This window comes from Mercurialis annua, linkage group LG5 (assembly GCF_937616625.2).
Source record: "Mercurialis annua linkage group LG5, ddMerAnnu1.2, whole genome shotgun sequence".
Lineage (NCBI taxonomy): Eukaryota > Viridiplantae > Streptophyta > Magnoliopsida > Malpighiales > Euphorbiaceae > Mercurialis > Mercurialis annua.
The window spans coordinates 15,667,844-15,679,889 of NC_065574.1; the positions used below are offsets into that span (position 1 = coordinate 15,667,844).

The following is a 12,046-nucleotide window of genomic DNA, read 5'->3' on the forward strand; positions in this document are numbered from 1 at the left end:
ATGTGGAAATGATGAATTTGATCAAACATGAGGGGGTAAACAGTTGATTTTTTAAACATCATTGGAGTAGTATTATTTCGAATCGAAATTCATGGAGTAAATAATAATTATCCCTGAAAATAACAAAAAAATTATTTTACGTAAGGCGCATAATTGTTTTTCATCAAAATAATTTGTATTACATAAAATAGATTTTTATTTTTATTATTTTTAATTTGAATATAGTGTTATCATTCGCGAGTTACAAAAAAATAATATAAGCGTTGGATAATATTGTGTTTGATTGTGAGTTCAATTTTTTTCATGCTCCGGTTCCCGATAATGAAAAATAGTATTATTAAAATATATTAATTAAATCAATTATTAATAATAATAGAAAAATATAAATTATAATTTCTTTTGGATGTTGAGAAGAAAGTATGGGAGGTGTAATGTTAGTACAATGTGGTTGGGCGCTTGAATTGAGATGAAAATGCGTGGGGGCGCTCAACCTGAAGACATTGGTACAGATTGGTGGGCTGTCTTCCCGCCATTTACATATATTCTTTGTCTACTTCCATGTTTTGTAAGTATTTATTAGGCAGAAAGTATAAAAAAACCCTCGATTTTTTTTAAAAGTACATATCAGCCCTTATATTTTTTTAGGACATAATTAAACTCTCGTATTTTTAAAATTGAACAATAAATCCTTGTTGTTCTAAAATTGAACAAATAAAACTTTTTAATTTACTTTTAAGACACTTACCCCCTCAAATTTCTGGTTAATATTTTAAATATTAAAATTATTTTTGAACATTTTTCCTATATGATAATGAGAGATCTGTAAGCCATTATCGAGTGTTTCTAATAGTGTTGGACGAAAGGGGTTATATGTTCTATTTGAAAACAAAAAAGGCTTAATTATACCCAAAAAAAGTAAAAGGGCTGATATGTATTTTTATAAAAACTGTGAAGGTTTTTTTGTACCTTTTGCCTATTTATTATGTGACTATGTTTGAAAACCTTAAAATTGTTAATTTTATTCAGATTTATATTTTCCGTTTTCAATTGCATTTTTAAATATCAAAATTTACACCTTTTAATTTACACCTTTATATGTTATATTTATAATATAATAATATTTATTTATATTAAATAAAAAATTATTATTGAATTTTAATTTTAGTTTGAAAATAGATTTTATTTTAAATAAAATATTAAGCGCTATTTAAAATATATGTTAAACTGTAAAGTATTAATTTGAATTTTTTTTAATTGAAAAGAGACTAATTTAATATTTGGGGTGCAATTGAAAATGAATGGTGCAGATTTGGATGTAATTGACAATTTTACAACGTCAGGATGCAAATGAAAAAGAGTTAAAAGGTGAATTTTTTTCCAGACCATTAGCCTTATTACAGTGAGCTATTTAAAAAAAGAACACACAGAGATGTTTTATACATATATACATCCGCGGATCTATAATCTTTTTTCAGTTGAAGCTTAATTTGTCTTTAATATTCTGTCAACTCGGGCTTAAGTTCTATTTAGTGTTAAATTTACTAAATACCTCTAATTTTAAAAAAAATTATCATTATTTAAAAAATAATTATGACCCGGCCAAGGTTATAGCCTACTCTATCCTAACAGTAGTAATTGATAAATCACTGAGTAACCTGTCAAGATTTTGAAGACGATTTTAAATCTGAAAAGGCAACAAATGTTAAGAGAATATTGTAAAAAAATTATGCTCGCCCATTTTGACACTCTAATTTGTATAAGTGATAAAAAAAACGAATAAAAAGATAAAAGAAAGTCTTAATAACAAAAAAAAACCACCTTTTTAGTCCTTTCAGTTGCACCCTGATATTACAATTTTATCAGCTGCACCCTAATTCACACCTTTGGTTTTCAGTTTCACTCTTAAAATCAAATTGGACTCTTTTTCACTCTGAAAAAATTCATAAAAATCCTTATAAAGTACTCATTTGAACTCTTATCCACCAAAAAATTAAAAATAGATGATTTATTTTAACTTTTTTCAAATGGAGAAGAGATCAATTTAGTACTTGAGGGTGGAATTTAAAACCAAAGGTGCAGCTGACAAAATTACAACGCCAGGATGCAATTAAAAAGGAGTTAAAAGATGGGGATTTTTTGGTGATTAAATTTTTTTTATGAATCGAATTATATCAAAAACCACCAGAGGTGGCAAAAACCTTCTACTCTAGTTTTCGCACATGAAGTGGCGCATACTAGATGGCACACTAGAGGCTACGACTAAGTTTGAAGGTTAAAAGGTTACATCTTGAAAAAGAATATTGTAAGGATTTCTGTAAAAATCTGATCCTGAATACGAGAAACTCCTATTATTACATTTAAATAAAAAAAGTCGCTTTCGAGAGACAGCTATACGTGACCTCTGTACTTGAACCATTTTTTCCCTGAAAATTACGGTTATTACGATGCTTCCAGATCTCCCATACTGCCAAAAACCAAAGCATCCGTCATAATTCATAGTACCGACCCCTTGGAACGATCTCCATCCATTGCCTGTAAAAGTCAATGAAAGAATTTGGAAAAACCCACATAATATCAAGCTTTTGAAGAATACTATACCAAACCTCTTTATCGAAACGACAATGAATAAATAAATGCACTTGTGTTTCCTCCACATCACACAATGAACATTTATCATTCTCACGCTGAATGATTAATCGTCTAGCTAAGAATTCAAGCGTTGGCACTCTATTATGAAAAGCAACCCATGTGAAAAACTTGATTCTTGGAGGCACATTTGACTTCCAAATTTGAATAAAAGGGGGGGGGGGGGTTAATAAAATCTGGTTCTCTCTCTGCATCATCCTCACCATCGTTCCTGCCATTAACATCGTCCATCTCAACAGCTCCGCCACTCACAGCAGCAGCTACGAATCCCCGACCTTCAGCTATAGCTCTCCGCTCAACAACATCATCTCCCTGACCGTCTGTAACAGCAGCTGAACGGCTGATCATAATAGCTCCAAAAACATCTACCGCAGCAGCTCCGGCGTCCAAAACAGTAGCTGTCAACCCATCTGAATAAAAAGAGCAGTAGGTTACTGCCGTATAGTACCCTCTTGAAGTATTCCATATAACCTCGTCTCGTTGATTTACATTCTGAATAAGACGTGTGAAAATCATATTCAAAGCTGTAAATAAAATCAATTCATTACCACGAAGCCGACGTCGCCATCGCCAACCATTTATCCAAACATCTCGTAAAGTTGCCCTTTTCATATTAGATAAATTAAAGATTCGAGGGAAAATAACCGAAGCTAAACCTCTACCCATCCAATTATCATGCCAGACCGATATTGTAATGTCTCGTATTTTTATTTTTATTTCCGTTGAGTTTCCGATGACATTTGGGGTCATTTGCGAAGTCGTGGTTCGATTTCTGGTTTGAGTAATGTTCTTTGGTTTGTTGTTGGGCTTCCTACGGTTTGGCCATACAATTGCTCAAGCAATTGTTCACTTCCTTCGGCTGGGCTTTTTTTTCCATTTTGGCCGGCCCATGCAATTTCATGAGAAATTGTTTGATCTCTTGCTGCTGTTGGGCACGTTTCTTTCCTACTTTAGCACGACTTCTACCCTAATTTCCTCATTGTATATTTCACGTTCTAATACTAAATTCTTCCCCTCAGTTCCCTCTAGCCCTAGCCGACATCTACACTCCGTCATTCACTGAAATTATTCACAACTAATCCCTCCAAGTTCTTGTATTATTCGGTAAGTCATTGTTCAAATTTTTAGTTTTCTTACAATCGATACTTTCGTATATTGAACCGTTCTCTTTCGTTTTAGCGTTAAATTTGGATCCTTCTCGTCCTGGTTATAATAGACGCTCGCCTCTACGATTCTAAACCTTGTTATTGTCAAACGGTACGCTAATCTTTTCGTTATTCGCGCCGTCGTTTTATCGTTTTGAATGTTAATATGTTAACTATTTTGCTTGATGTTTCTGCCGATGGTCTTGTTCAATTTGATTAAGCTATTCGTAGTCTAAGGACTATAATCTCATGTTGTTTTCTTTTGGTTATGATCATCGTTCATGTTTGGCGCAATTATTGGTTGCTAATATTATAAATGGCATCGATTCCTTGATATCGAAGTTGGCAGTATAATTTCATTGTCATGGCTTTTCAGATTCAATAATTATGCAAGGCTCACAATGGTTTGGTTATGAATACTGGATAATGATCTATGTTTAAATTGTTTGATTGATAATTGGAGTTTAACGTCTGGTGGTGTTGATTTGAGAATTTGGTTTTGGCGGCAGTATATTGTTCAAATTGTTGGGTTCACTGTGCATGTTCATGTAGCTTCAATTCGATTTTTCATTCCTTATTAATATGATCACTGTATTCTTAAGTGCTAAAATTGGTTTCTTATTTGATACGTAATTATTATTGGATTTCATGACAAATTGGTTGGTGGCGGGAATGAAATGTTTCATTGTGTGTGGTTATCATGATTTCTTTCATATTTGTTGGTCAATAATTGGTTCTTATTATTAATGGTTGTTTATCTTGATTAAATAAGGATTTTAATTTATTCAATACTGATTTTAAAACCGGACCTTCTTTATCGTTTTAATTTCTAAATTGCTAATCGAGACTATTATTTTAAATTTGAGAATGATGATTTCGATTTTTAATTTAAATTGTTTTTAATAATCTGAAATCGATATTTATTTAATAAACTATAATTATAATTACTTGGGTAATTATTACTATTTTTGGAATTATTGAATTGGCGTGCCAATTTGGCTAAGCTACAATTTAACTAATAAATTATTTTCTTAATTTATTTTAGTTAAGTATTTTACCGGTAACTATTGGTTACCTAAGTTATAAGTTATTGAGTTCCGTTTTAAATTCGACTATTATTTATTAGTTGATTCTATAATTATAAACTATGGTTTATAATTGAATATAAATATATTTATTTTATCAAAGTTGTTTTTGGGAATTATAAACTCGGATTTATATTTTTGATAAAATACTTTGGGCCGGGCTGGACTTGGATCACCCGACATGTGGGATTAGTTTGATAGTTTTAAGAAACTCGGCTACCCCACTATTTGAGGAAATAATTTTTATTTATTAATTAAATATTATTTAATTAATATTTCGGACAAATTTTAAATATGAACTCAATAGGCTTGATTTAGTTACGGCATTATAATTTAAGTAAGATTGTGTTTCTCTGTGATTCTATCTGACTTATTATTTGTGCTAGTCCTACGTGGTGTCTAGTATTCTTAGAGTTAGGGGTTGGAGCGATTTTAACGTATGATTTATTTTTAGACTCTTCGACTACTCGCGCTCCCGAGTCGAACCAGGGTTAGCTGTTTGCCGAAGTTTCACGTGGATAAGCAAGCAGTGAGTTTGTAGTGCTATTTACCGCTTTATTAAGTACCGCATCGTATTTTAATATTATAAATATTTGTGAACTGCTTTTACGGATTATGGAACTGGATTGAAACGAGCTACTCGATAGGCTTGTATCGAGACTGTGTGCACCGGTAAGTACTCTGGGATCGGCAGACTAATGTCTTGCCTACACTGGTATATATATGACGAGGATATGTTCCCGTCCACTCTGGATTTATCAGTATGCTATGTCATACTTACGCTGGGATCATTTCAATACTGTTTTCCATAATCATATTATATTAGTATAAAAATATTTTGATTTAAGGGTTTTAAACTTAATAAATGTAAATAGTATTGCGAACTCATCTCATTATATCTGACCCCGTTGTTTTCCCAAATTTTCCAGGTTTATGATTTGAAAGCTGGTCCACTCCGATTCTTTTGATTTCTCGGAGGTTTTTTATGTTATTTAAACTAGTTACTATTTTCGAACTCTTAGACCGCAGTAGAAATAGTTTATATATTACATTCAATATTACACTTTGGGATTGTCGAATTTGATCGACTATTTATTATTAGCATATTTACACTGGAATATTTTATTATTATATTTAAGGCATGCTGTGGAATATTTTCAGCTACTTAAGTTATTTACATTAGAACTGTATTATAAATTGCTAGACTTAGGTTGGAGTCTCGGTTGCCCCCGAGCAGTTTTCTGCAGGTTTAAATGTTTATTTGATTTCCGCAAGACTTGCTACGGGTTTTGGTACAACCATACCCATACCCTAGCGCCGGTCACGATTCATGAAATTGGGTCGTGACAGATATCAAACTCCCATCTCCTATACTGAACGGGGCATTCGAAATAAAAATATTCCACGCTTGTTTATCAACACAGCAACATTTCCGAATTCCTTTCCATATGAAAGAAATTTTTTTCGGATCAGCTATCTGTAAATCCTCCCAGCCTGCAATGGTCGAACAATGAAGAATAACTTTATTCCACAGCTTATTCTCATGATTAATACGAATTCTCCACACCCATTTAAACAAGAGACTTTGGTTTCGAACCCGAAAAGTATAGATGCCTAAGCCACCTTTGTCAAAATCCTTGTAAATATTTGACCAAGAGACCTTACTAAGAATCCTTGAAGCAGTGACCCCTTTCCAAAGAAATCGCTTAATATACATTTCTAACATATAAGAAACACTAGACGGCATATTATGGACGAACATGTAATAAACAGGAACACTATAAAGGATAGATTTAATCAGCACCAATCGACCTGCCGGAGACAACATAGAACCTTTCCATAAAGCCAGGCGAGACTTAAAACGCTCCACAACATAATCCCACGACCCCACTGAAAGCCTTCGATTTTCTAACGCAAGACCCAGGTAAGTGATAGGCAGGTTATCAATTCTACACCCAACAACGGCCGCAGCTTGTAAAAGATCATTGTTATTGACATTAATTCCCATTAGCGAGCTTTTATGGAAGTTAATCGTCAATCCTGAAATGAGCTCAAAACAACGTAAAATCCTTGTCAAGTTCTGCAGATAATCCATATTGTATGTAAGGATCAGCAGAGTGTCGTCTGCAAACTGGAGTAAGGAAATCTGATCTTGGTTTCCTGTGAAGCTAAACCCATTAGTATAACCCAAATTGACTGATTTATCAAGAATGCGTTTCAGACCCTCAACCGCAATCAAAAATAAATAGGGAGAGATAAGGTCTCCCTGTCGGACACCTCTCCTAAGAAAGATAGGGATCAACATGACTACCATTTACCAACACCGCAGTAGTAGCTGTAGGAAGACAAACCGACATCCACTCCATCCATTTAACTGGGAAATCCATACGACGCATAACCTCCAGCAAATAATCCCAGCTAATACTATCAAACGCCTTATGAAAGTCAAGTTTTAACACCAGTAACCTCTCCTTACGTCTTGAAGCTAAGTGAATAAGTTCATTAGCAATCATAGAATAGTCAAGGATACTTCTGCCTTTTAGAAAGGCATGCTGACTCTCTGAAATAACCTTGGACAAGATATGCGTCAGTCTCAGAGAAAGAGTTTTTGAAAGGAGCTTAAAGAAATCGTTAACCAAACTAATTGGTCTATAATCTTTGATGTTAGCAGAACCGACAACCTTTGGGACTAACACCATAAAAGAAGTGTTAGGCGTCAGTCTCAGAGAAAGAGTTTTTGAAAGGAGCTTAAAGAAACCGTTAACCAAACTAATTGGTCTATAATCTTTGATGTTAGCAGAACCGACAATCTTTGGGACTAACACCATAAAAGAAGTGTTAATCCCTTTAGGTAATGTGTTGGTACTGTGAAAATCATCAAAGAAGTCAATGAAAGCCTATTTCATGAACACCCAAGCACACCAATAGAAAAAGAAATTGAAGCCATCTGGACCAAGAGCCTTTTTCTCACCACATGTTGTCAGAGCTGCAAGGATCTCGGATTCGGCAAAAGGGAGCAGCAACCCGTCGGCCTCCTCCTCTGAGATACCCATAAAATTCAGCTCGGAAAGATCAAAATCCACTTTGTCCTGCGCGCTATAGAGAGATTGAAAAAAATCTCTAACCTGAAATCTTATGTCACTCGGTTCTGAAAACACCACATCACCCACTTGAATTGAGGAGATAAAATTAGTTCTATAATGTTTGGAGGCAACACTATGAAAAAAATTTGTATTCTTATCTCTTTCTAAACTCCACTTCAGAAGCGATTTCTGAGCCCAAATGATTTCTGCCCTTTTTTTCGCTTGCCATAAATCTGCTTTGAGATCATTTAGTGCCACCCGTTCTTCCTCAGAAATTGGAGACAAGTCTGCCAACCCTTCCTTAACAAAGATTTCAGCCGTAAGATCTTTGACTTTCTTATTCTGATCACCAAAGACTTTGTCATTCCAATCTTTAAGAAGTTGCCGCATCTTCTTTAGTTTAGCAACTAGATACGGAGTAGAGTTGCACGCTGAAGCCCAGGAATTCTCCACAAAAGAATGAAAAGCATCATGATCCCACCAAGCATCAATCGAGCGAAAAGGCTAGGGCCCCAATCAATGACATTGCACGACCGAAAACATATAGGGGTATGATCAGATAGGGACATGAAAGGCCACACAACTCATGCAGAGGCTGAAACTAAGCAACGATCAATGCGAGATTTAGAAAAGGAATTTTACCAAGTGAAAGCTCGTCCCTGAAGCGGCAAATCCAAAAGCTCATTTGAATTAACGAATTATCGAAAAGCAATCATTGCCTGAGAGAAAACCACACCATTCAATCTCTCCTCTAGAGCCAAAGTTTCATTAAAGTCCCCACTAATAATGACAGTCCCTGCAAAATCTAATAAGCTGCTTAACTCCTGCCACAAAACAAGCCTTTCTGGAGCTGTATTGTGAGCATAAACAAGAATATGACGGCAATAATTGTTTTGCACAAAGAAATCCATTGCAATCCATCTTGAACCTTTAGAAATAACTACATTACCCGTAATAATAGGGTTCCAAATCAGCAATAAACCACCGGATGCCCCAATGGACGAAATCCAATCATAAGCAAAGTCCAAGTTAGGCCAAAGACGTCTCACCAAGAAATCATCTACTACTTCCCTCTTCGATTCAAGCAAACCGATGAAAATACGTTATTGAACCGAAATCAAGTTACGAATAAAATTTTGCTTCCTCGAATTCAGAAGACCACCTCTACAATTCCAAGAAATAAAAGAGAATGACACTGACATAAGAAAATGCAGAAACCTTGAAGAAGAAAGAAAAGTTAAACTTGCCTCTGTTTACTTGATAACAAGTTCTTCTTTAACTTAGTGATTGACGTGGCCGAGCGAGTCTCCCTTTTGAAAACACCAAGATCATGGCCAATTTGCCAAGTTTTGTCTATCTCCTCATCAGTAAATGCATAACTTATCTTATCCTTTGCATTCAAACGATTCATATTTTCAATATTTGAGTCTGAAATCTCATTGTCAAGCTCCTGCTAGTAGCTCCTATTGATGTTGCTCTGTGATTCGCCCTCAACCTGTTCTGACAATAAATCCTGCTTTGAACCTTATGGTTGTCAACTCTTTATAACCTCCTCTGATGTTGCTACTAACATTTCTGGCAGAAGATTACGGGCTTCAACCAAACCAGCTGCCAAAATATTTTTTGTCTTTAAGCTGACAACTTCTGTATCTGCCATTGAAGCATTTCCACGGTTTGAAGAATTCAAAACATTATCAGCATCACTGTTTTTCCAGTACACACGACCTGAAGTATCTCCCTCACCTCCTGCAGAGCCATTTGATCTTTCCATATCTTCAGTTTTTGCTGCTGAAAAATCAACAACAGAATCAACGGGTTGCTTGACAAGACTGCCCATAAGGGATTTTTCATCTCCACCCCGAAATTTCTTATCATGTAAGACCTCATTAACACTCATTAAAGGAGATTTTCCTCCATCTTCAAAATCAATTGGATTCAGAGAAACAACCTTGGCCTCTTCCTCTACACCACAGTTGAAATCCTTATTCGCAATGATTTGAAGATTAAAATCCTCCACAGAGTTAGGAACCTTAGTCTCAGCTGAGACACTAGAAAACGATGCCAAATTATCTTTCCAAGTATCGGGTTCCTCGAAAAAAATTGGTTTACCAGATACAACCAAATGAATTATACGTGAAACATCGCCAATCTTAATCGTAGCAGAGTGATTAATGCATCGGCAAGTACTCGAAACCAGAATTGATCCTGTATCCAAGCGGTCATCAATGTCAAAAGCAATTGCTTCTCCAATCGAATTCCCAATATCCATGAATGTAATGGCTGACCAAAGATAGAGAGGAAGACCCATTACTGATACCCAAACCAATCGCTGAAGAGATTGCTTGAAATATATAGCCCATGCAAATGATTGAAAGAAATCCAATAACATTGGATCCTCAAAATCCTTAAAAAACTTAGCTTCTCGAAAGGAATTAAAGGTTAACAAGACAACATTGCCTCCCATTAATGAAGTCTTGGCTTTAATATTCTTAATTGAAAGTAAAATATTTGCTTTCAAGATAGTTTGAATATCAGTAACCCTAGCCACAATAGAGCGAGACATCCATTCATGAGTTTCCAGTAAAACAGCTTCATCAAAGATACATATCTCCATGTCCGTTTTAGATGCTACAACAATTGAGGAACTAACTTCCATCACCTTGGTCGATAAAACATCTCTGAATGTTCTATTATCACGAAAAGCTGGGGAATGAATGGGTCTGGGTGATTGCAACGGTTTAGGGTTAATCGTATTAATCTTAGGTTTCAAGTTCTTCTCCGGAAACCTAGAACAAAAAGCCCTAAGTTTGAACTTACCGATAGCAATCATATTAAGCTGTTTCAGAATCCAAGATAAGTCATTATCAGTGTCTGGTCTAAGGAATCCAAAGCTACAGTTAGCTTTTGAAAGTTTCGTTGCGAGAGAAACTCTCCCTATTACACCATACCTTGCAAAAACTTTTTCTAAATCTCGATACCTCCAATGTTTAGGGAAGTTTTCAAAGTAGATAAGCTTTTGGATTGAGGGTGGCTGCTGATTGTCTCTGAACCGTAAGGGACCATTTGCTGCAATACATGCATGGTTACCTTGGAGATTTGGTAAAACCCTAATTTCTTGAAACAGAGCTGGCGGGGAGGATGAGGTGCTGATGATGGCTGGGTCCTTGAGATGGTTGATGTCTACCTGTGCTGATGTCTTATTGTTGGTCAGAGTGAGGAGGTGAGTCGTCGCCGCGGGGCTTGGGTTCCAGCGCTCTTCCATCGTTTAATTAAAAATGAAAACTCAACTTTGGTGATTAAATTTAAAAAAAATTATCTAAAGTTTGCTCATATGCATGCACATAGAGAACAAATGTTAATTCTTACTTTGGATGTGGTTTTATTTTAATCCGAGCTAATTTTTAGTCAGACTTTAGATTTGTATCGTCCCGATTCAGTCCTAATTCAGTCTTCTAACTCTTATGCTTGGCTCCTGATATTAAGTTATATCGATTGAATTTGACTTGTTAATTAGGCTTTTAGAAATATTGAAGTTGTGTATGAGGTGTATATTAACTATAATATTATCTATACTATATATCAAAGCACGAATGTGGGGAGCACATTTACGTTAATTTCCTTTTTACTTTATAAAATATAATTATTAATTAAAAAACTATTAAAATAATTATTAGAGTTAATTAGAGTTAGAGTACTAACTAAAATAAGCTACTTATAATACTATATAGAGACTAGTGTCGCTTTACGTGTTTCACACGTGTCTCGTAGTGTAACTCGTCAAATAATAGATTAAGATAAATTATATTTATCTTTAAATAATAATTATTTCTATAATTATAAATTCTATTTAAGTATAAAATATGAAATATACTTAAAACGATACTTTAGTTAGAATTATAAATATTAAATAATAATTAAAAATAATAATAATCAATATTTAATTAGATTAATTTATTTTAATAGTTTATTAATTAATAGTATTTTGTAAAGTATTAAATACAACCAACGAGCTGTAGCTCAAATGGTATAAACGCTGGGCAGCAAATGTCAAGGTCGTGGGTTCCAATCCTCCCACAAGCGCTCCCCC

General features: G+C 34.7%; 1 long non-coding RNA gene across 1 annotated transcript; it reads left to right on the forward strand.

Moving 5' to 3' along the window:
* Positions 1–3,561: 3,561 nt before the first annotated feature.
* Positions 3,562–5,394, forward strand: LOC126680519 (uncharacterized). The gene is made up of 3 exons (XR_007641203.2): positions 3,562–3,750; positions 3,826–3,903; positions 5,331–5,394. It is a non-coding gene; the product is annotated as an uncharacterized LOC126680519 (long non-coding RNA).
* The last annotated feature ends 6,652 nt before the right edge of the window (positions 5,395–12,046 follow it).